The sequence below is a fragment of the Anomaloglossus baeobatrachus genome, assembly GCF_048569485.1.
Source record: "Anomaloglossus baeobatrachus isolate aAnoBae1 chromosome 9 unlocalized genomic scaffold, aAnoBae1.hap1 SUPER_9_unloc_5, whole genome shotgun sequence".
Lineage (NCBI taxonomy): Eukaryota > Metazoa > Chordata > Amphibia > Anura > Aromobatidae > Anomaloglossus > Anomaloglossus baeobatrachus.
The window spans coordinates 381,441-404,935 of NW_027441823.1; the positions used below are offsets into that span (position 1 = coordinate 381,441).

At 46.7% G+C, this 23,495-nt stretch overlaps 18 non-coding genes across 18 annotated transcripts; all 18 read right to left on the reverse strand.

The window, feature by feature from the left end:
• Window positions 1-142: 142 nt before the first annotated feature.
• LOC142260044 (U2 spliceosomal RNA) lies at window positions 143-333 on the reverse strand. The gene has a single exon (XR_012728378.1). It is a non-coding gene; the product is annotated as a U2 spliceosomal RNA (small nuclear RNA).
• A 1,117-nt stretch (window positions 334-1,450) lies between these two features.
• LOC142260045 (U2 spliceosomal RNA) lies at window positions 1,451-1,641 on the reverse strand. Its single transcript, XR_012728379.1, has one exon. It is a non-coding gene; the product is annotated as a U2 spliceosomal RNA (small nuclear RNA).
• Window positions 1,642-2,758: 1,117 nt separating this feature from the next.
• On the reverse strand, window positions 2,759-2,949 carry LOC142260046 (U2 spliceosomal RNA). Its single transcript, XR_012728380.1, has one exon. It is a non-coding gene; the product is annotated as a U2 spliceosomal RNA (small nuclear RNA).
• Window positions 2,950-4,066: 1,117 nt separating this feature from the next.
• Window positions 4,067-4,257, reverse strand: LOC142260047 (U2 spliceosomal RNA). Its single transcript, XR_012728381.1, has one exon. It is a non-coding gene; the product is annotated as a U2 spliceosomal RNA (small nuclear RNA).
• A 1,117-nt stretch (window positions 4,258-5,374) lies between these two features.
• LOC142260048 (U2 spliceosomal RNA) lies at window positions 5,375-5,565 on the reverse strand. The gene has a single exon (XR_012728382.1). It is a non-coding gene; the product is annotated as a U2 spliceosomal RNA (small nuclear RNA).
• Window positions 5,566-6,682: 1,117 nt separating this feature from the next.
• Window positions 6,683-6,873, reverse strand: LOC142260049 (U2 spliceosomal RNA). Its single transcript, XR_012728383.1, has one exon. It is a non-coding gene; the product is annotated as a U2 spliceosomal RNA (small nuclear RNA).
• Window positions 6,874-7,990: 1,117 nt separating this feature from the next.
• LOC142260050 (U2 spliceosomal RNA) lies at window positions 7,991-8,181 on the reverse strand. The gene has a single exon (XR_012728384.1). It is a non-coding gene; the product is annotated as a U2 spliceosomal RNA (small nuclear RNA).
• Window positions 8,182-9,298: 1,117 nt separating this feature from the next.
• LOC142260053 (U2 spliceosomal RNA) lies at window positions 9,299-9,489 on the reverse strand. Its single transcript, XR_012728386.1, has one exon. It is a non-coding gene; the product is annotated as a U2 spliceosomal RNA (small nuclear RNA).
• Window positions 9,490-10,606: 1,117 nt separating this feature from the next.
• LOC142260054 (U2 spliceosomal RNA) lies at window positions 10,607-10,797 on the reverse strand. Its single transcript, XR_012728387.1, has one exon. It is a non-coding gene; the product is annotated as a U2 spliceosomal RNA (small nuclear RNA).
• Window positions 10,798-11,914: 1,117 nt separating this feature from the next.
• On the reverse strand, window positions 11,915-12,105 carry LOC142260055 (U2 spliceosomal RNA). The gene has a single exon (XR_012728388.1). It is a non-coding gene; the product is annotated as a U2 spliceosomal RNA (small nuclear RNA).
• Window positions 12,106-13,222: 1,117 nt separating this feature from the next.
• Window positions 13,223-13,413, reverse strand: LOC142260056 (U2 spliceosomal RNA). The gene has a single exon (XR_012728389.1). It is a non-coding gene; the product is annotated as a U2 spliceosomal RNA (small nuclear RNA).
• Window positions 13,414-14,530: 1,117 nt separating this feature from the next.
• Window positions 14,531-14,721, reverse strand: LOC142260057 (U2 spliceosomal RNA). The gene has a single exon (XR_012728390.1). It is a non-coding gene; the product is annotated as a U2 spliceosomal RNA (small nuclear RNA).
• Window positions 14,722-15,838: 1,117 nt separating this feature from the next.
• On the reverse strand, window positions 15,839-16,029 carry LOC142260058 (U2 spliceosomal RNA). The gene has a single exon (XR_012728391.1). It is a non-coding gene; the product is annotated as a U2 spliceosomal RNA (small nuclear RNA).
• Window positions 16,030-17,146: 1,117 nt separating this feature from the next.
• On the reverse strand, window positions 17,147-17,337 carry LOC142260059 (U2 spliceosomal RNA). The gene has a single exon (XR_012728392.1). It is a non-coding gene; the product is annotated as a U2 spliceosomal RNA (small nuclear RNA).
• Window positions 17,338-18,454: 1,117 nt separating this feature from the next.
• On the reverse strand, window positions 18,455-18,645 carry LOC142260060 (U2 spliceosomal RNA). The gene has a single exon (XR_012728393.1). It is a non-coding gene; the product is annotated as a U2 spliceosomal RNA (small nuclear RNA).
• A 1,117-nt stretch (window positions 18,646-19,762) lies between these two features.
• LOC142260061 (U2 spliceosomal RNA) lies at window positions 19,763-19,953 on the reverse strand. Its single transcript, XR_012728394.1, has one exon. It is a non-coding gene; the product is annotated as a U2 spliceosomal RNA (small nuclear RNA).
• Window positions 19,954-21,070: 1,117 nt separating this feature from the next.
• On the reverse strand, window positions 21,071-21,261 carry LOC142260063 (U2 spliceosomal RNA). Its single transcript, XR_012728395.1, has one exon. It is a non-coding gene; the product is annotated as a U2 spliceosomal RNA (small nuclear RNA).
• Window positions 21,262-22,378: 1,117 nt separating this feature from the next.
• On the reverse strand, window positions 22,379-22,569 carry LOC142260065 (U2 spliceosomal RNA). Its single transcript, XR_012728397.1, has one exon. It is a non-coding gene; the product is annotated as a U2 spliceosomal RNA (small nuclear RNA).
• Window positions 22,570-23,495: the final 926 nt, after the last annotated feature.

Genomic DNA, 23,495 nt, shown 5'->3' on the forward strand with positions numbered 1-23,495 from the left:
GGTGAAGTTGAGTGGTGATGAGTTTGCTATTTGGATGAATAAAGCAAGTAAAAAGTGTGTTAGATAAAAATTCATTTCAATTCGCTAATCGGGCTAATATGAATCAGGTGAATCGAGTTCTGCTTTTGGAAACTGGGTTAAGAAGGGGTGCACCGTTCCTGGAGGTACTGCAATACCAGGTCAATGCGTGGAGTGGACAGAGCAAGCTCTTTTTCCATCTCCCTGTTCTAAAAATCCATTTAATATATGGTCCCCAGATAGGGGACGTATCAGATATTAAACTGATAAGAACAGATACTACACTTGATCTTAGCCAAAAGGCCGAGAAGCGATAACCAGAATTGGTTTGGGCCTCGAGTGGCACCCTGGCCTATGCCGGACACATCTTAGGGAGAGAGAGCGAGAGGGAGACAAACCCACGCCTACACAAGACATTTTGTCACCCAAGCCAACCCTTGAAAAGGCTGCTTTGCAGAGCAAAAACAAGAAGAATGGTGCGTTTTGCAGCCGCCGCCCACTGCAATGAATCTGAATAACTCCTCCTTTAGGGCGCAAGCAACTCCCCTCCCCCTTGCAGTCTTTCCAATTCACGATACAAAAAGACGGACAGGACAGGTTGCCTGACTTTCCGTCACTGCCACCCTTTGCCATCCTTACCCGTAGAAAGCCCTTTCATCATCCCCAAACCCTAATCTTTTCCCTTTCCTTCCCAGCCCCCAAACCCTGCCCTCTGTACCTTTCTCACCACCCGCTTCCCTTCTCCTGTCATCCCCCTACCACCCGGGAAAAAAAGAGATTGCCCCCTCCTTCCACTAGCCCACCCTCCCACCCAAAGAACAACTTCTTCTGCGCAGCTTGTTTTCTAGGCAGCAGCGCTATTGTGATGTCATCGGGGGGCATTGTGACAAGCCGCCAGTGTTCCGTCTCTTCATGTTGTGCACTGTTCAAACCGAAAATACATCAACAGGCAGGCTACAGAAAAGCTTACTAACAAAGGTTAGAGAGGGGCTTTCTCAGAGGGCTTTTTACAGTTTGTCTATTCCCAATTAGCCGGTTTAGTATACTTAATGAAAGTACTAATTCTTTCATAGGCCGCCCATTCTTAGTATTTGACGTTCAGGTAACAACAGGTAACTTTATTTGGAGTGGAAGCAGAGAGATAACACCAGATGCCAATTGTAGATCCTCTCACACCTGTGGTCACTGCAGCATCTGACTCCACTTTGTCCAAAAGGGATCTATTCCATTCAATTACACATGATCTAGATTAGACTGACAACAAGATACTGCACGGGACATAGCAGAGTTGGTGAAGTTGAGTGGTGATGAGTTTGCTATTTGGATGAATAAAGCAAGTAAAAAGTGTGTTAGATAAAAATTCATTTCAATTCGCTAATCGGGCTAATATGAATCAGGTGAATCGAGTTCTGCTTTTGGAAACTGGGTTAAGAAGGGGTGCACCGTTCCTGGAGGTACTGCAATACCAGGTCAATGCGTGGAGTGGACAGAGCAAGCTCTTTTTCCATCTCCCTGTTCTAAAAATCCATTTAATATATGGTCCCCAGATAGGGGACGTATCAGATATTAAACTGATAAGAACAGATACTACACTTGATCTTAGCCAAAAGGCCGAGAAGCGATAACCAGAATTGGTTTGGGCCTCGAGTGGCACCCTGGCCTATGCCGGACACATCTTAGGGAGAGAGAGCGAGAGGGAGACAAACCCACGCCTACACAAGACATTTTGTCACCCAAGCCAACCCTTGAAAAGGCTGCTTTGCAGAGCAAAAACAAGAAGAATGGTGCGTTTTGCAGCCGCCGCCCACTGCAATGAATCTGAATAACTCCTCCTTTAGGGCGCAAGCAACTCCCCTCCCCCTTGCAGTCTTTCCAATTCACGATACAAAAAGACGGACAGGACAGGTTGCCTGACTGTCCGTCACTGCCACCCTTTGCCATCCTTACCCGTAGAAAGCCCTTTCATCATCCCCAAACCCTAATCTTTTCCCTTTCCTTCCCAGCCCCCAAACCCTGCCCTCTGTACCTTTCTCACCACCCGCTTCCCTTCTCCTGTCATCCCCCTACCACCCGGGAAAAAAAGAGATTGCCCCCTCCTTCCACTAGCCCACCCTCCCACCCAAAGAACAACTTCTTCTGCGCAGCTTGTTTTCTAGGCAGCAGCGCTATTGTGATGTCATCGGGGGGCATTGTGACAAGCCGCCAGTGTTCCGTCTCTTCATGTTGTGCACTGTTCAAACCGAAAATACATCAACAGGCAGGCTACAGAAAAGCTTACTAACAAAGGTTAGAGAGGGGCTTTCTCAGAGGGCTTTTTACAGTTTGTCTATTCCCAATTAGCCGGTTTAGTATACTTAATGAAAGTACTAATTCTTTCATAGGCCGCCCATTCTTAGTATTTGACGTTCAGGTAACAACAGGTAACTTTATTTGGAGTGGAAGCAGAGAGATAACACCAGATGCCAATTGTAGATCCTCTCACACCTGTGGTCACTGCAGCATCTGACTCCACTTTGTCCAAAAGGGATCTATTCCATTCAATTACACATGATCTAGATTAGACTGACAACAAGATACTGCACGGGACATAGCAGAGTTGGTGAAGTTGAGTGGTGATGAGTTTGCTATTTGGATGAATAAAGCAAGTAAAAAGTGTGTTAGATAAAAATTCATTTCAATTCGCTAATCGGGCTAATATGAATCAGGTGAATCGAGTTCTGCTTTTGGAAACTGGGTTAAGAAGGGGTGCACCGTTCCTGGAGGTACTGCAATACCAGGTCAATGCGTGGAGTGGACAGAGCAAGCTCTTTTTCCATCTCCCTGTTCTAAAAATCCATTTAATATATGGTCCCCAGATAGGGGACGTATCAGATATTAAACTGATAAGAACAGATACTACACTTGATCTTAGCCAAAAGGCCGAGAAGCGATAACCAGAATTGGTTTGGGCCTCGAGTGGCACCCTGGCCTATGCCGGACACATCTTAGGGAGAGAGAGCGAGAGGGAGACAAACCCACGCCTACACAAGACATTTTGTCACCCAAGCCAACCCTTGAAAAGGCTGCTTTGCAGAGCAAAAACAAGAAGAATGGTGCGTTTTGCAGCCGCCGCCCACTGCAATGAATCTGAATAACTCCTCCTTTAGGGCGCAAGCAACTCCCCTCCCCCTTGCAGTCTTTCCAATTCACGATACAAAAAGACGGACAGGACAGGTTGCCTGACTTTCCGTCACTGCCACCCTTTGCCATCCTTACCCGTAGAAAGCCCTTTCATCATCCCCAAACCCTAATCTTTTCCCTTTCCTTCCCAGCCCCCAAACCCTGCCCTCTGTACCTTTCTCACCACCCGCTTCCCTTCTCCTGTCATCCCCCTACTACCCGGGAAAAAAAGAGATTGCCCCCTCCTTCCACTAGCCCACCCTCCCACCCAAAGAACAACTTCTTCTGCGCAGCTTGTTTTCTAGGCAGCAGCGCTATTGTGATGTCATCGGGGGGCATTGTGACAAGCCGCCAGTGTTCCGTCTCTTCATGTTGTGCACTGTTCAAACCGAAAATACATCAACAGGCAGGCTACAGAAAAGCTTACTAACAAAGGTTAGAGAGGGGCTTTCTCAGAGGGCTTTTTACAGTTTGTCTATTCCCAATTAGCCGGTTTAGTATACTTAATGAAAGTACTAATTCTTTCATAGGCCGCCCATTCTTAGTATTTGACGTTCAGGTAACAACAGGTAACTTTATTTGGAGTGGAAGCAGAGAGATAACACCAGATGCCAATTGTAGATCCTCTCACACCTGTGGTCACTGCAGCATCTGACTCCACTTTGTCCAAAAGGGATCTATTCCATTCAATTACACATGATCTAGATTAGACTGACAACAAGATACTGCACGGGACATAGCAGAGTTGGTGAAGTTGAGTGGTGATGAGTTTGCTATTTGGATGAATAAAGCAAGTAAAAAGTGTGTTAGATAAAAATTCATTTCAATTCGCTAATCGGGCTAATATGAATCAGGTGAATCGAGTTCTGCTTTTGGAAACTGGGTTAAGAAGGGGTGCACCGTTCCTGGAGGTACTGCAATACCAGGTCAATGCGTGGAGTGGACAGAGCAAGCTCTTTTTCCATCTCCCTGTTCTAAAAATCCATTTAATATATGGTCCCCAGATAGGGGACGTATCAGATATTAAACTGATAAGAACAGATACTACACTTGATCTTAGCCAAAAGGCCGAGAAGCGATAACCAGAATTGGTTTGGGCCTCGAGTGGCACCCTGGCCTATGCCGGACACATCTTAGGGAGAGAGAGCGAGAGGGAGACAAACCCACGCCTACACAAGACATTTTGTCACCCAAGCCAACCCTTGAAAAGGCTGCTTTGCAGAGCAAAAACAAGAAGAATGGTGCGTTTTGCAGCCGCCGCCCACTGCAATGAATCTGAATAACTCCTCCTTTAGGGCGCAAGCAACTCCCCTCCCCCTTGCAGTCTTTCCAATTCACGATACAAAAAGACGGACAGGACAGGTTGCCTGACTTTCCGTCACTGCCACCCTTTGCCATCCTTACCCGTAGAAAGCCCTTTCATCATCCCCAAACCCTAATCTTTTCCCTTTCCTTCCCAGCCCCCAAACCCTGCCCTCTGTACCTTTCTCACCACCCGCTTCCCTTCTCCTGTCATCCCCCTACCACCCGGGAAAAAAAGAGATTGCCCCCTCCTTCCACTAGCCCACCCTCCCACCCAAAGAACAACTTCTTCTGCGCAGCTTGTTTTCTAGGCAGCAGCGCTATTGTGATGTCATCGGGGGGCATTGTGACAAGCCGCCAGTGTTCCGTCTCTTCATGTTGTGCACTGTTCAAACCGAAAATACATCAACAGGCAGGCTACAGAAAAGCTTACTAACAAAGGTTAGAGAGGGGCTTTCTCAGAGGGCTTTTTACAGTTTGTCTATTCCCAATTAGCCGGTTTAGTATACTTAATGAAAGTACTAATTCTTTCATAGGCCGCCCATTCTTAGTATTTGACGTTCAGGTAACAACAGGTAACTTTATTTGGAGTGGAAGCAGAGAGATAACACCAGATGCCAATTGTAGATCCTCTCACACCTGTGGTCACTGCAGCATCTGACTCCACTTTGTCCAAAAGGGATCTATTCCATTCAATTACACATGATCTAGATTAGACTGACAACAAGATACTGCACGGGACATAGCAGAGTTGGTGAAGTTGAGTGGTGATGAGTTTGCTATTTGGATGAATAAAGCAAGTAAAAAGTGTGTTAGATAAAAATTCATTTCAATTCGCTAATCGGGCTAATATGAATCAGGTGAATCGAGTTCTGCTTTTGGAAACTGGGTTAAGAAGGGGTGCACCGTTCCTGGAGGTACTGCAATACCAGGTCAATGCGTGGAGTGGACAGAGCAAGCTCTTTTTCCATCTCCCTGTTCTAAAAATCCATTTAATATATGGTCCCCAGATAGGGGACGTATCAGATATTAAACTGATAAGAACAGATACTACACTTGATCTTAGCCAAAAGGCCGAGAAGCGATAACCAGAATTGGTTTGGGCCTCGAGTGGCACCCTGGCCTATGACGGACACATCTTAGGGAGAGAGAGCGAGAGGGAGACAAACCCACGCCTACACAAGACATTTTGTCACCCAAGCCAACCCTTGAAAAGGCTGCTTTGCAGAGCAAAAACAAGAAGAATGGTGCGTTTTGCAGCCGCCGCCCACTGCAATGAATCTGAATAACTCCTCCTTTAGGGCGCAAGCAACTCCCCTCCCCCTTGCAGTCTTTCCAATTCACGATACAAAAAGACGGACAGGACAGGTTGCCTGACTTTCCGTCACTGCCACCCTTTGCCATCCTTACCCGTAGAAAGCCCTTTCATCATCCCCAAACCCTAATCTTTTCCCTTTCCTTCCCAGCCCCCAAACCCTGCCCTCTGTACCTTTCTCACCACCCGCTTCCCTTCTCCTGTCATCCCCCTACCACCCGGGAAAAAAAGAGATTGCCCCCTCCTTCCACTAGCCCACCCTCCCACCCAAAGAACAACTTCTTCTGCGCAGCTTGTTTTCTAGGCAGCAGCGCTATTGTGATGTCATCGGGGGGCATTGTGACAAGCCGCCAGTGTTCCGTCTCTTCATGTTGTGCACTGTTCAAACCGAAAATACATCAACAGGCAGGCTACAGAAAAGCTTACTAACAAAGGTTAGAGAGGGGCTTTCTCAGAGGGCTTTTTACAGTTTGTCTATTCCCAATTAGCCGGTTTAGTATACTTAATGAAAGTACTAATTCTTTCATAGGCCGCCCATTCTTAGTATTTGACGTTCAGGTAACAACAGGTAACTTTATTTGGAGTGGAAGCAGAGAGATAACACCAGATGCCAATTGTAGATCCTCTCACACCTGTGGTCACTGCAGCATCTGACTCCACTTTGTCCAAAAGGGATCTATTCCATTCAATTACACATGATCTAGATTAGACTGACAACAAGATACTGCACGGGACATAGCAGAGTTGGTGAAGTTGAGTGGTGATGAGTTTGCTATTTGGATGAATAAAGCAAGTAAAAAGTGTGTTAGATAAAAATTCATTTCAATTCGCTAATCGGGCTAATATGAATCAGGTGAATCGAGTTCTGCTTTTGGAAACTGGGTTAAGAAGGGGTGCACCGTTCCTGGAGGTACTGCAATACCAGGTCAATGCGTGGAGTGGACAGAGCAAGCTCTTTTTCCATCTCCCTGTTCTAAAAATCCATTTAATATATGGTCCCCAGATAGGGGACGTATCAGATATTAAACTGATAAGAACAGATACTACACTTGATCTTAGCCAAAAGGCCGAGAAGCGATAACCAGAATTGGTTTGGGCCTCGAGTGGCACCCTGGCCTATGCCGGACACATCTTAGGGAGAGAGAGCGAGAGGGAGACAAACCCACGCCTACACAAGACATTTTGTCACCCAAGCCAACCCTTGAAAAGGCTGCTTTGCAGAGCAAAAACAAGAAGAATGGTGCGTTTTGCAGCCGCCGCCCACTGCAATGAATCTGAATAACTCCTCCTTTAGGGCGCAAGCAACTCCCCTCCCCCTTGCAGTCTTTCCAATTCACGATACAAAAAGACGGACAGGACAGGTTGCCTGACTTTCCGTCACTGCCACCCTTTGCCATCCTTACCCGTAGAAAGCCCTTTCATCATCCCCAAACCCTAATCTTTTCCCTTTCCTTCCCAGCCCCCAAACCCTGCCCTCTGTACCTTTCTCACCACCCGCTTCCCTTCTCCTGTCATCCCCCTACCACCCGGGAAAAAAAGAGATTGCCCCCTCCTTCCACTAGCCCACCCTCCCACCCAAAGAACAACTTCTTCTGCGCAGCTTGTTTTCTAGGCAGCAGCGCTATTGTGATGTCATCGGGGGGCATTGTGACAAGCCGCCAGTGTTCCGTCTCTTCATGTTGTGCACTGTTCAAACCGAAAATACATCAACAGGCAGGCTACAGAAAAGCTTACTAACAAAGGTTAGAGAGGGGCTTTCTCAGAGGGCTTTTTACAGTTTGTCTATTCCCAATTAGCCGGTTTAGTATACTTAATGAAAGTACTAATTCTTTCATAGGCCGCCCATTCTTAGTATTTGACGTTCAGGTAACAACAGGTAACTTTATTTGGAGTGGAAGCAGAGAGATAACACCAGATGCCAATTGTAGATCCTCTCACACCTGTGGTCACTGCAGCATCTGACTCCACTTTGTCCAAAAGGGATCTATTCCATTCAATTACACATGATCTAGATTAGACTGACAACAAGATACTGCACGGGACATAGCAGAGTTGGTGAAGTTGAGTGGTGATGAGTTTGCTATTTGGATGAATAAAGCAAGTAAAAAGTGTGTTAGATAAAAATTCATTTCAATTCGCTAATCGGGCTAATATGAATCAGGTGAATCGAGTTCTGCTTTTGGAAACTGGGTTAAGAAGGGGTGCACCGTTCCTGGAGGTACTGCAATACCAGGTCAATGCGTGGAGTGGACAGAGCAAGCTCTTTTTCCATCTCCCTGTTCTAAAAATCCATTTAATATATGGTCCCCAGATAGGGGACGTATCAGATATTAAACTGATAAGAACAGATACTACACTTGATCTTAGCCAAAAGGCCGAGAAGCGATAACCAGAATTGGTTTGGGCCTCGAGTGGCACCCTGGCCTATGCCGGACACATCTTAGGGAGAGAGAGCGAGAGGGAGACAAACCCACGCCTACACAAGACATTTTGTCACCCAAGCCAACCCTTGAAAAGGCTGCTTTGCAGAGCAAAAACAAGAAGAATGGTGCGTTTTGCAGCCGCCGCCCACTGCAATGAATCTGAATAACTCCTCCTTTAGGGCGCAAGCAACTCCCCTCCCCCTTGCAGTCTTTCCAATTCACGATACAAAAAGACGGACAGGACAGGTTGCCTGACTTTCCGTCACTGCCACCCTTTGCCATCCTTACCCGTAGAAAGCCCTTTCATCATCCCCAAACCCTAATCTTTTCCCTTTCCTTCCCAGCCCCCAAACCCTGCCCTCTGTACCTTTCTCACCACCCGCTTCCCTTCTCCTGTCATCCCCCTACCACCCGGGAAAAAAAGAGATTGCCCCCTCCTTCCACTAGCCCACCCTCCCACCCAAAGAACAACTTCTTCTGCGCAGCTTGTTTTCTAGGCAGCAGCGCTATTGTGATGTCATCGGGGGGCATTGTGACAAGCCGCCAGTGTTCCGTCTCTTCATGTTGTGCACTGTTCAAACCGAAAATACATCAACAGGCAGGCTACAGAAAAGCTTACTAACAAAGGTTAGAGAGGGGCTTTCTCAGAGGGCTTTTTACAGTTTGTCTATTCCCAATTAGCCGGTTTAGTATACTTAATGAAAGTACTAATTCTTTCATAGGCCGCCCATTCTTAGTATTTGACGTTCAGGTAACAACAGGTAACTTTATTTGGAGTGGAAGCAGAGAGATAACACCAGATGCCAATTGTAGATCCTCTCACACCTGTGGTCACTGCAGCATCTGACTCCACTTTGTCCAAAAGGGATCTATTCCATTCAATTACACATGATCTAGATTAGACTGACAACAAGATACTGCACGGGACATAGCAGAGTTGGTGAAGTTGAGTGGTGATGAGTTTGCTATTTGGATGAATAAAGCAAGTAAAAAGTGTGTTAGATAAAAATTCATTTCAATTCGCTAATCGGGCTAATATGAATCAGGTGAATCGAGTTCTGCTTTTGGAAACTGGGTTAAGAAGGGGTGCACCGTTCCTGGAGGTACTGCAATACCAGGTCAATGCGTGGAGTGGACAGAGCAAGCTCTTTTTCCATCTCCCTGTTCTAAAAATCCATTTAATATATGGTCCCCAGATAGGGGACGTATCAGATATTAAACTGATAAGAACAGATACTACACTTGATCTTAGCCAAAAGGCCGAGAAGCGATAACCAGAATTGGTTTGGGCCTCGAGTGGCACCCTGGCCTATGCCGGACACATCTTAGGGAGAGAGAGCGAGAGGGAGACAAACCCACGCCTACACAAGACATTTTGTCACCCAAGCCAACCCTTGAAAAGGCTGCTTTGCAGAGCAAAAACAAGAAGAATGGTGCGTTTTGCAGCCGCCGCCCACTGCAATGAATCTGAATAACTCCTCCTTTAGGGCGCAAGCAACTCCCCTCCCCCTTGCAGTCTTTCCAATTCACGATACAAAAAGACGGACAGGACAGGTTGCCTGACTTTCCGTCACTGCCACCCTTTGCCATCCTTACCCGTAGAAAGCCCTTTCATCATCCCCAAACCCTAATCTTTTCCCTTTCCTTCCCAGCCCCCAAACCCTGCCCTCTGTACCTTTCTCACCACCCGCTTCCCTTCTCCTGTCATCCCCCTACCACCCGGGAAAAAAAGAGATTGCCCCCTCCTTCCACTAGCCCACCCTCCCACCCAAAGAACAACTTCTTCTGCGCAGCTTGTTTTCTAGGCAGCAGCGCTATTGTGATGTCATCGGGGGGCATTGTGACAAGCCGCCAGTGTTCCGTCTCTTCATGTTGTGCACTGTTCAAACCGAAAATACATCAACAGGCAGGCTACAGAAAAGCTTACTAACAAAGGTTAGAGAGGGGCTTTCTCAGAGGGCTTTTTACAGTTTGTCTATTCCCAATTAGCCGGTTTAGTATACTTAATGAAAGTACTAATTCTTTCATAGGCCGCCCATTCTTAGTATTTGACGTTCAGGTAACAACAGGTAACTTTATTTGGAGTGGAAGCAGAGAGATAACACCAGATGCCAATTGTAGATCCTCTCACACCTGTGGTCACTGCAGCATCTGACTCCACTTTGTCCAAAAGGGATCTATTCCATTCAATTACACATGATCTAGATTAGACTGACAACAAGATACTGCACGGGACATAGCAGAGTTGGTGAAGTTGAGTGGTGATGAGTTTGCTATTTGGATGAATAAAGCAAGTAAAAAGTGTGTTAGATAAAAATTCATTTCAATTCGCTAATCGGGCTAATATGAATCAGGTGAATCGAGTTCTGCTTTTGGAAACTGGGTTAAGAAGGGGTGCACCGTTCCTGGAGGTACTGCAATACCAGGTCAATGCGTGGAGTGGACAGAGCAAGCTCTTTTTCCATCTCCCTGTTCTAAAAATCCATTTAATATATGGTCCCCAGATAGGGGACGTATCAGATATTAAACTGATAAGAACAGATACTACACTTGATCTTAGCCAAAAGGCCGAGAAGCGATAACCAGAATTGGTTTGGGCCTCGAGTGGCACCCTGGCCTATGCCGGACACATCTTAGGGAGAGAGAGCGAGAGGGAGACAAACCCACGCCTACACAAGACATTTTGTCACCCAAGCCAACCCTTGAAAAGGCTGCTTTGCAGAGCAAAAACAAGAAGAATGGTGCGTTTTGCAGCCGCCGCCCACTGCAATGAATCTGAATAACTCCTCCTTTAGGGCGCAAGCAACTCCCCTCCCCCTTGCAGTCTTTCCAATTCACGATACAAAAAGACGGACAGGACAGGTTGCCTGACTTTCCGTCACTGCCACCCTTTGCCATCCTTACCCGTAGAAAGCCCTTTCATCATCCCCAAACCCTAATCTTTTCCCTTTCCTTCCCAGCCCCCAAACCCTGCCCTCTGTACCTTTCTCACCACCCGCTTCCCTTCTCCTGTCATCCCCCTACCACCCGGGAAAAAAAGAGATTGCCCCCTCCTTCCACTAGCCCACCCTCCCACCCAAAGAACAACTTCTTCTGCGCAGCTTGTTTTCTAGGCAGCAGCGCTATTGTGATGTCATCGGGGGGCATTGTGACAAGCCGCCAGTGTTCCGTCTCTTCATGTTGTGCACTGTTCAAACCGAAAATACATCAACAGGCAGGCTACAGAAAAGCTTACTAACAAAGGTTAGAGAGGGGCTTTCTCAGAGGGCTTTTTACAGTTTGTCTATTCCCAATTAGCCGGTTTAGTATACTTAATGAAAGTACTAATTCTTTCATAGGCCGCCCATTCTTAGTATTTGACGTTCAGGTAACAACAGGTAACTTTATTTGGAGTGGAAGCAGAGAGATAACACCAGATGCCAATTGTAGATCCTCTCACACCTGTGGTCACTGCAGCATCTGACTCCACTTTGTCCAAAAGGGATCTATTCCATTCAATTACACATGATCTAGATTAGACTGACAACAAGATACTGCACGGGACATAGCAGAGTTGGTGAAGTTGAGTGGTGATGAGTTTGCTATTTGGATGAATAAAGCAAGTAAAAAGTGTGTTAGATAAAAATTCATTTCAATTCGCTAATCGGGCTAATATGAATCAGGTGAATCGAGTTCTGCTTTTGGAAACTGGGTTAAGAAGGGGTGCACCGTTCCTGGAGGTACTGCAATACCAGGTCAATGCGTGGAGTGGACAGAGCAAGCTCTTTTTCCATCTCCCTGTTCTAAAAATCCATTTAATATATGGTCCCCAGATAGGGGACGTATCAGATATTAAACTGATAAGAACAGATACTACACTTGATCTTAGCCAAAAGGCCGAGAAGCGATAACCAGAATTGGTTTGGGCCTCGAGTGGCACCCTGGCCTATGCCGGACACATCTTAGGGAGAGAGAGCGAGAGGGAGACAAACCCACGCCTACACAAGACATTTTGTCACCCAAGCCAACCCTTGAAAAGGCTGCTTTGCAGAGCAAAAACAAGAAGAATGGTGCGTTTTGCAGCCGCCGCCCACTGCAATGAATCTGAATAACTCCTCCTTTAGGGCGCAAGCAACTCCCCTCCCCCTTGCAGTCTTTCCAATTCACGATACAAAAAGACGGACAGGACAGGTTGCCTGACTTTCCGTCACTGCCACCCTTTGCCATCCTTACCCGTAGAAAGCCCTTTCATCATCCCCAAACCCTAATCTTTTCCCTTTCCTTCCCAGCCCCCAAACCCTGCCCTCTGTACCTTTCTCACCACCCGCTTCCCTTCTCCTGTCATCCCCCTACCACCCGGGAAAAAAAGAGATTGCCCCCTCCTTCCACTAGCCCACCCTCCCACCCAAAGAACAACTTCTTCTGCGCAGCTTGTTTTCTAGGCAGCAGCGCTATTGTGATGTCATCGGGGGGCATTGTGACAAGCCGCCAGTGTTCCGTCTCTTCATGTTGTGCACTGTTCAAACCGAAAATACATCAACAGGCAGGCTACAGAAAAGCTTACTAACAAAGGTTAGAGAGGGGCTTTCTCAGAGGGCTTTTTACAGTTTGTCTATTCCCAATTAGCCGGTTTAGTATACTTAATGAAAGTACTAATTCTTTCATAGGCCGCCCATTCTTAGTATTTGACGTTCAGGTAACAACAGGTAACTTTATTTGGAGTGGAAGCAGAGAGATAACACCAGATGCCAATTGTAGATCCTCTCACACCTGTGGTCACTGCAGCATCTGACTCCACTTTGTCCAAAAGGGATCTATTCCATTCAATTACACATGATCTAGATTAGACTGACAACAAGATACTGCACGGGACATAGCAGAGTTGGTGAAGTTGAGTGGTGATGAGTTTGCTATTTGGATGAATAAAGCAAGTAAAAAGTGTGTTAGATAAAAATTCATTTCAATTCGCTAATCGGGCTAATATGAATCAGGTGAATCGAGTTCTGCTTTTGGAAACTGGGTTAAGAAGGGGTGCACCGTTCCTGGAGGTACTGCAATACCAGGTCAATGCGTGGAGTGGACAGAGCAAGCTCTTTTTCCATCTCCCTGTTCTAAAAATCCATTTAATATATGGTCCCCAGATAGGGGACGTATCAGATATTAAACTGATAAGAACAGATACTACACTTGATCTTAGCCAAAAGGCCGAGAAGCGATAACCAGAATTGGTTTGGGCCTCGAGTGGCACCCTGGCCTATGCCGGACACATCTTAGGGAGAGAGAGCGAGAGGGAGACAAACCCACGCCTACACAAGACATTTTGTCACCCAAGCCAACCCTTGAAAAGGCTGCTTTGCAGAGCAAAAACAAGAAGAATGGTGCGTTTTGCAGCCGCCGCCCACTGCAATGAATCTGAATAACTCCTCCTTTAGGGCGCAAGCAACTCCCCTCCCCCTTGCAGTCTTTCCAATTCACGATACAAAAAGACGGACAGGACAGGTTGCCTGACTTTCCGTCACTGCCACCCTTTGCCATCCTTACCCGTAGAAAGCCCTTTCATCATCCCCAAACCCTAATCTTTTCCCTTTCCTTCCCAGCCCCCAAACCCTGCCCTCTGTACCTTTCTCACCACCCGCTTCCCTTCTCCTGTCATCCCCCTACCACCCGGGAAAAAAAGAGATTGCCCCCTCCTTCCACTAGCCCACCCTCCCACCCAAAGAACAACTTCTTCTGCGCAGCTTGTTTTCTAGGCAGCAGCGCTATTGTGATGTCATCGGGGGGCATTGTGACAAGCCGCCAGTGTTCCGTCTCTTCATGTTGTGCACTGTTCAAACCGAAAATACATCAACAGGCAGGCTACAGAAAAGCTTACTAACAAAGGTTAGAGAGGGGCTTTCTCAGAGGGCTTTTTACAGTTTGTCTATTCCCAATTAGCCGGTTTAGTATACTTAATGAAAGTACTAATTCTTTCATAGGCCGCCCATTCTTAGTATTTGACGTTCAGGTAACAACAGGTAACTTTATTTGGAGTGGAAGCAGAGAGATAACACCAGATGCCAATTGTAGATCCTCTCACACCTGTGGTCACTGCAGCATCTGACTCCACTTTGTCCAAAAGGGATCTATTCCATTCAATTACACATGATCTAGATTAGACTGACAACAAGATACTGCACGGGACATAGCAGAGTTGGTGAAGTTGAGTGGTGATGAGTTTGCTATTTGGATGAATAAAGCAAGTAAAAAGTGTGTTAGATAAAAATTCATTTCAATTCGCTAATCGGGCTAATATGAATCAGGTGAATCGAGTTCTGCTTTTGGAAACTGGGTTAAGAAGGGGTGCACCGTTCCTGGAGGTACTGCAATACCAGGTCAATGCGTGGAGTGGACAGAGCAAGCTCTTTTTCCATCTCCCTGTTCTAAAAATCCATTTAATATATGGTCCCCAGATAGGGGACGTATCAGATATTAAACTGATAAGAACAGATACTACACTTGATCTTAGCCAAAAGGCCGAGAAGCGATAACCAGAATTGGTTTGGGCCTCGAGTGGCACCCTGGCCTATGCCGGACACATCTTAGGGAGAGAGAGCGAGAGGGAGACAAACCCACGCCTACACAAGACATTTTGTCACCCAAGCCAACCCTTGAAAAGGCTGCTTTGCAGAGCAAAAACAAGAAGAATGGTGCGTTTTGCAGCCGCCGCCCACTGCAATGAATCTGAATAACTCCTCCTTTAGGGCGCAAGCAACTCCCCTCCCCCTTGCAGTCTTTCCAATTCACGATACAAAAAGACGGACAGGACAGGTTGCCTGACTTTCCGTCACTGCCACCCTTTGCCATCCTTACCCGTAGAAAGCCCTTTCATCATCCCCAAACCCTAATCTTTTCCCTTTCCTTCCCAGCCCCCAAACCCTGCCCTCTGTACCTTTCTCACCACCCGCTTCCCTTCTCCTGTCATCCCCCTACCACCCGGGAAAAAAAGAGATTGCCCCCTCCTTCCACTAGCCCACCCTCCCACCCAAAGAACAACTTCTTCTGCGCAGCTTGTTTTCTAGGCAGCAGCGCTATTGTGATGTCATCGGGGGGCATTGTGACAAGCCGCCAGTGTTCCGTCTCTTCATGTTGTGCACTGTTCAAACCGAAAATACATCAACAGGCAGGCTACAGAAAAGCTTACTAACAAAGGTTAGAGAGGGGCTTTCTCAGAGGGCTTTTTACAGTTTGTCTATTCCCAATTAGCCGGTTTAGTATACTTAATGAAAGTACTAATTCTTTCATAGGCCGCCCATTCTTAGTATTTGACGTTCAGGTAACAACAGGTAACTTTATTTGGAGTGGAAGCAGAGAGATAACACCAGATGCCAATTGTAGATCCTCTCACACCTGTGGTCACTGCAGCATCTGACTCCACTTTGTCCAAAAGGGATCTATTCCATTCAATTACACATGATCTAGATTAGACTGACAACAAGATACTGCACGGGACATAGCAGAGTTGGTGAAGTTGAGTGGTGATGAGTTTGCTATTTGGATGAATAAAGCAAGTAAAAAGTGTGTTAGATAAAAATTCATTTCAATTCGCTAATCGGGCTAATATGAATCAGGTGAATCGAGTTCTGCTTTTGGAAACTGGGTTAAGAAGGGGTGCACCGTTCCTGGAGGTACTGCAATACCAGGTCAATGCGTGGAGTGGACAGAGCAAGCTCTTTTTCCATCTCCCTGTTCTAAAAATCCATTTAATATATGGTCCCCAGATAGGGGACGTATCAGATATTAAACTGATAAGAACAGATACTACACTTGATCTTAGCCAAAAGGCCGAGAAGCGATAACCAGAATTGGTTTGGGCCTCGAGTGGCACCCTGGCCTATGCCGGACACATCTTAGGGAGAGAGAGCGAGAGGGAGACAAACCCACGCCTACACAAGACATTTTGTCACCCAAGCCAACCCTTGAAAAGGCTGCTTTGCAGAGCAAAAACAAGAAGAATGGTGCGTTTTGCAGCCGCCGCCCACTGCAATGAATCTGAATAACTCCTCCTTTAGGGCGCAAGCAACTCCCCTCCCCCTTGCAGTCTTTCCAATTCACGATACAAAAAGACGGACAGGACAGGTTGCCTGACTTTCCGTCACTGCCACCCTTTGCCATCCTTACCCGTAGAAAGCCCTTTCATCATCCCCAAACCCTAATCTTTTCCCTTTCCTTCCCAGCCCCCAAACCCTGCCCTCTGTACCTTTCTCACCACCCGCTTCCCTTCTCCTGTCATCCCCCTACCACCCGGGAAAAAAAGAGATTGCCCCCTCCTTCCACTAGCCCACCCTCCCACCCAAAGAACAACTTCTTCTGCGCAGCTTGTTTTCTAGGCAGCAGCGCTATTGTGATGTCATCGGGGGGCATTGTGACAAGCCGCCAGTGTTCCGTCTCTTCATGTTGTGCACTGTTCAAACCGAAAATACATCAACAGGCAGGCTACAGAAAAGCTTACTAACAAAGGTTAGAGAGGGGCTTTCTCAGAGGGCTTTTTACAGTTTGTCTATTCCCAATTAGCCGGTTTAGTATACTTAATGAAAGTACTAATTCTTTCATAGGCCGCCCATTCTTAGTATTTGACGTTCAGGTAACAACAGGTAACTTTATTTGGAGTGGAAGCAGAGAGATAACACCAGATGCCAATTGTAGATCCTCTCACACCTGTGGTCACTGCAGCATCTGACTCCACTTTGTCCAAAAGGGATCTATTCCATTCAATTACACATGATCTAGATTAGACTGACAACAAGATACTGCACGGGACATAGCAGAGTTGGTGAAGTTGAGTGGTGATGAGTTTGCTATTTGGATGAATAAAGCAAGTAAAAAGTGTGTTAGATAAAAATTCATTTCAATTCGCTAATCGGGCTAATATGAATCAGGTGAATCGAGTTCTGCTTTTGGAAACTGGGTTAAGAAGGGGTGCACCGTTCCTGGAGGTACTGCAATACCAGGTCAATGCGTGGAGTGGACAGAGCAAGCTCTTTTTCCATCTCCCTGTTCTAAAAATCCATTTAATATATGGTCCCCAGATAGGGGACGTATCAGATATTAAACTGATAAGAACAGATACTACACTTGATCTTAGCCAAAAGGCCGAGAAGCGATAACCAGAATTGGTTTGGGCCTCGAGTGGCACCCTGGCCTATGCCGGACACATCTTAGGGAGAGAGAGCGAGAGGGAGACAAACCCACGCCTACACAAGACATTTTGTCACCCAAGCCAACCCTTGAAAAGGCTGCTTTGCAGAGCAAAAACAAGAAGAATGGTGCGTTTTGCAGCCGCCGCCCACTGCAATGAATCTGAATAACTCCTCCTTTAGGGCGCAAGCAACTCCCCTCCCCCTTGCAGTCTTTCCAATTCACAATACAAAAAGACGGACAGGACAGGTTGCCTGACTTTCCGTCACTGCCACCCTTTGCCATCCTTACCCGTAGAAAGCCCTTTCATCATCCCCAAACCCTAATCTTTTCCCTTTCCTTCCCAGCCCCCAAACCCTGCCCTCTGTACCTTTCTCACCACCCGCTTCCCTTCTCCTGTCATCCCCCTACCACCCGGGAAAAAAAGAGATTGCCCCCTCCTTCCACTAGCCCACCCTCCCACCCAAAGAACAACTTCTTCTGCGCAGCTTGTTTTCTAGGCAGCAGCGCTATTGTGATGTCATCGGGGGGCATTGTGACAAGCCGCCAGTGTTCCGTCTCTTCATGTTGTGCACTGTTCAAACCGAAAATACATCAACAGGCAGGCTACAGAAAAGCTTACTAACAAAGGTTAGAGAGGGGCTTTCTCAGAGGGCTTTTTACAGTTTGTCTATTCCCAATTAGCCGGTTTAGTATACTTAATGAAAGTACTAATTCTTTCATAGGCCGCCCATTCTTAGTATTTGACGTTCAGGTAACAACAGGTAACTTTATTTGGAGTGGAAGCAGAGAGATAACACCAGATGCCAATTGTAGATCCTCTCACACCTGTGGTCACTGCAGCATCTGACTCCACTTTGTCCAAAAGGGATCTATTCCATTCAATTACACATGATCTAGATTAGACTGACAACAAGATACTGCACGGGACATAGCAGAGTTGGTGAAGTTGAGTGGTGATGAGTTTGCTATTTGGATGAATAAAGCAAGTAAAAAGTGTGTTAGATAAAAATTCATTTCAATTCGCTAATCGGGCTAATATGAATCAGGTGAATCGAGTTCTGCTTTTGGAAACTGGGTTAAGAAGGGGTGCACCGTTCCTGGAGGTACTGCAATACCAGGTCAATGCGTGGAGTGGACAGAGCAAGCTCTTTTTCCATCTCCCTGTTCTAAAAATCCATTTAATATATGGTCCCCAGATAGGGGACGTATCAGATATTAAACTGATAAGAACAGATACTACACTTGATCTTAGCCAAAAGGCCGAGAAGCGATAACCAGAATTGGGTTGGGCCTCGAGTGGCACCCTGGCCTATGCCGGACACATCTTAGGGAGAGAGAGCGAGAGGGAGACAAACCCACGCCTACACAAGACATTTTGTCACCCAAGCCAACCCTTGAAAAGGCTGCTTTGCAGAGCAAAAACAAGAAGAATGGTGCGTTTTGCAGCCGCCGCCCACTGCAATGAATCTGAATAACTCCTCCTTTAGGGCGCAAGCAACTCCCCTCCCCCTTGCAGTCTTTCCAATTCACGATACAAAAAGACGGACAGGACAGGTTGCCTGACTTTCCGTCACTGCCACCCTTTGCCATCCTTACCCGTAGAAAGCCCTTTCATCATCCCCAAACCCTAATCTTTTCCCTTTCCTTCCCAGCCCCCAAACCCTGCCCTCTGTACCTTTCTCACCACCCGCTTCCCTTCTCCTGTCATCCCCCTACCACCCGGGAAAAAAAGAGATTGCCCCCTCCTTCCACTAGCCCACCCTCCCACCCAAAGAACAACTTCTTCTGCGCAGCTTGTTTTCTAGGCAGCAGCGCTATTGTGATGTCATCGGGGGGCATTGTGACAAGCCGCCAGTGTTCCGTCTCTTCATGTTGTGCACTGTTCAAACCGAAAATACATTAACAGGCAGGCTACAGAAAAGCTTACTAACAAAGGTTAGAGAGGGGCTTTCTCAGAGGGCTTTTTACAGTTTGTCTATTCCCAATTAGCCGGTTTAGTATACTTAATGAAAGTACTAATTCTTTCATAGGCCGCCCATTCTTAGTATTTGACGTTCAGGTAACAACAGGTAACTTTATTTGGAGTGGAAGCAGAGAGATAACACCAGATGCCAATTGTAGATCCTCTCACACCTGTGGTCACTGCAGCATCTGACTCCACTTTGTCCAAAAGGGATCTATTCCATTCAATTACACATGATCTAGATTAGACTGACAACAAGATACTGCACGGGACATAGCAGAGTTGGTGAAGTTGAGTGGTGATGAGTTTGCTATTTGGATGAATAAAGCAAGTAAAAAGTGTGTTAGATAAAAATTCATTTCAATTCGCTAATCGGGCTAATATGAATCAGGTGAATCGAGTTCTGCTTTTGGAAACTGGGTTAAGAAGGGGTGCACCGTTCCTGGAGGTACTGCAATACCAGGTCAATGCGTGGAGTGGACAGAGCAAGCTCTTTTTCCATCTCCCTGTTCTAAAAATCCATTTAATATATGGTCCCCAGATAGGGGACGTATCAGATATTAAACTGATAAGAACAGATACTACACTTGATCTTAGCCAAAAGGCCGAGAAGCGATAACCAGAATTGGTTTGGGCCTCGAGTGGCACCCTGGCCTATGCCGGACACATCTTAGGGAGAGAGAGCGAGAGGGAGACAAACCCACGCCTACACAAGACATTTTGTCACCCAAGCCAACCCTTGAAAAGGCTGCTTTGCAGAGCAAAAACAAGAAGAATGGTGCGTTTTGCAGCCGCCGCCCACTGCAATGAATCTGAATAACTCCTCCTTTAGGGCGCAAGCAACTCCCCTCCCCCTTGCAGTCTTTCCAATTCACAATACAAAAAGACGGACAGGACAGGTTGCCTGACTTTCCGTCACTGCCACCCTTTGCCATCCTTACCCGTAGAAAGCCCTTTCATCATCCCCAAACCCTAATCTTTTCCCTTTCCTTCCCAGCCCCCAAACCCTGCCCTCTGTACCTTTCTCACCACCCGCTTCCCTTCTCCTGTCATCCCCCTACCACCCGGGAAAAAAAGAGATTGCCCCCTCCTTCCACTAGCCCACCCTCCCACCCAAAGAACAACTTCTTCTGCGCAGCTTGTTTTCTAGGCAGCAGCGCTATTGTGATGTCATCGGGGGGCATTGTGACAAGCCGCCAGTGTTCCGTCTCTTCATGTTGTGCACTGTTCAAACCGAAAATACATCAACAGGCAGGCTACAGAAAAGCTTACTAACAAAGGTTAGAGAGGGGCTTTCTCAGAGGGCTTTTTACAGTTTGTCTATTCCCAATTAGCCGGTTTAGTATACTTAATGAAAGTACTAATTCTTTCATAGGCCGCCCATTCTTAGTATTTGACGTTCAGGTAACAACAGGTAACTTTATTTGGAGTGGAAGCAGAGAGATAACACCAGATGCCAATTGTAGATCCTCTCACACCTGTGGTCACTGCAGCATCTGACTCCACTTTGTCCAAAAGGGATCTATTCCATTCAATTACACATGATCTAGATTAGACTGACAACAAGATACTGCACGGGACATAGCAGAGTTGGTGAAGTTGAGTGGTGATGAGTTTGCTATTTGGATGAATAAAGCAAGTAAAAAGTGTGTTAGATAAAAATTCATTTCAATTCGCTAATCGGGCTAATATGAATCAGGTGAATCGAGTTCTGCTTTTGGAAACTGGGTTAAGAAGGGGTGCACCGTTCCTGGAGGTACTGCAATACCAGGTCAATGCGTGGAGTGGACAGAGCAAGCTCTTTTTCCATCTCCCTGTTCTAAAAATCCATTTAATATATGGTCCCCAGATAGGGGACGTATCAGATATTAAACTGATAAGAACAGATACTACACTTGATCTTAGCCAAAAGGCCGAGAAGCGATAACCAGAATTGGTTTGGGCCTCGAGTGGCACCCTGGCCTATGCCGGACACATCTTAGGGAGAGAGAGCGAGAGGGAGACAAACCCACGCCTACACAAGACATTTTGTCACCCAAGCCAACCCTTGAAAAGGCTGCTTTGCAGAGCAAAAACAAGAAGAATGGTGCGTTTTGCAGCCGCCGCCCACTGCAATGAATCTGAATAACTCCTCCTTTAGGGCGCAAGCAACTCCCCTCCCCCTTGCAGTCTTTCCAATTCACGATACAAAAAGACGGACAGGACAGGTTGCCTGACTTTCCGTCACTGCCACCCTTTGCCATCCTTACCCGTAGAAAGCCCTTTCATCATCCCCAAACCCTAATCTTTTCCCTTTCCTTCCCAGCCCCCAAACCCTGCCCTCTGTACCTTTCTCACCACCCGCTTCCCTTCTCCTGTCATCCCCCTACCACCCGGGAAAAAAAGAGATTGCCCCCTCCTTCCACTAGCCCACCCTCCCACCCAAAGAACAACTTCTTCTGCGCAGCTTGTTTTCTAGGCAGCAGCGCTATTGTGATGTCATCGGGGGGCATTGTGACAAGCCGCCAGTGTTCCGTCTCTTCATGTTGTGCACTGTTCAAACCGAAAATACATCAACAGGCAGGCTACAGAAAAGCTTACTAACAAAGGTTAGAGAGGGGCTTTCTCAGAGGGCTTTTTACAGTTTGTCTATTCCCAATTAGCCGGTTTAGTATACTTAATGAAAGTACTAATTCTTTCATAGGCCGCCCATTCTTAGTATTTGACGTTCAGGTAACAACAGGTAACTTTATTTGGAGTGGAAGCAGAGAGATAACACCAGATGCCAATTGTAGATCCTCTCACACCTGTGGTCACTGCAGCATCTGACTCCACTTTGTCCAAAAGGGATCTATTCCATTCAATTACACATGATCTAGATTAGACTGACAACAAGATACTGCACGGGACATAGCAGAGTTGGTGAAGTTGAGTGGTGATGAGTTTGCTATTTGGATGAATAAAGCAAGTAAAAAGTGTGTTAGATAAAAATTCATTTCAATTCGCTAATCGGGCTAATATGAATCAGGTGAATCGAGTTCTGCTTTTGGAAACTGGGTTAAGAAGGGGTGCACCGTTCCTGGAGGTACTGCAATACCAGGTCAATGCGTGGAGTGGACAGAGCAAGCTCTTTTTCCATCTCCCTGTTCTAAAAATCCATTTAATATATGGTCCCCAGATAGGGGACGTATCAGATATTAAACTGATAAGAACAGATACTACACTTGATCTTAGCCAAAAGGCCGAGAAGCGATAACCAGAATTGGTTTGGGCCTCGAGTGGCACCCTGGCCTATGCCGGACACATCTTAGGGAGAGAGAGCGAGAGGGAGACAAACCCACGCCTACACAAGACATTTTGTCACCCAAGCCAACCCTTGAAAAGGCTGCTTTGCAGAGCAAAAACAAGAAGAATGGTGCGTTTTGCAGCCGCCGCCCACTGCAATGAATCTGAATAACTCCTCCTTTAGGGCGCAAGCAACTCCCCTCCCCCTTGCAGTCTTTCCAATTCACGATACAAAAAGACGGACAGGACAGGTTGCCTGACTTTCCGTCACTGCCACCCTTTGCCATCCTTACCCGTAGAAAGCCCTTTCATCATCCCCAAACCCTAATCTTTTCCCTTTCCTTCCCAGCCCCCAAACCCTGCCCTCTGTACCTTTCTCACCACCCGCTTCCCTTCTCCTGTCATCCCCCTACCACCCGGGAAAAAAAGAGATTGCCCCCTCCTTCCACTAGCCCACCCTCCCACCCAAAGAACAACTTCTTCTGCGCAGCTTGTTTTCTAGGCAGCAGCGCTATTGTGATGTCATCGGGGGGCATTGTGACAAGCCGCCAGTGTTCCGTCTCTTCATGTTGTGCACTGTTCAAACCGAAAATACATCAACAGGCAGGCTACAGAAAAGCTTACTAACAAAGGTTAGAGAGGGGCTTTCTCAGAGGGCTTTTTACAGTTTGTCTATTCCCAATTAGCCGGTTTAGTATACTTAATGAAAGTACTAATTCTTTCATAGGCCGCCCATTCTTAGTATTTGACGTTCAGGTAACAACAGGTAACTTTATTTGGAGTGGAAGCAGAGAGATAACACCAGATGCCAATTGTAGATCCTCTCACACCTGTGGTCACTGCAGCATCTGACTCCACTTTGTCCAAAAGGGATCTATTCCATTCAATTACACAT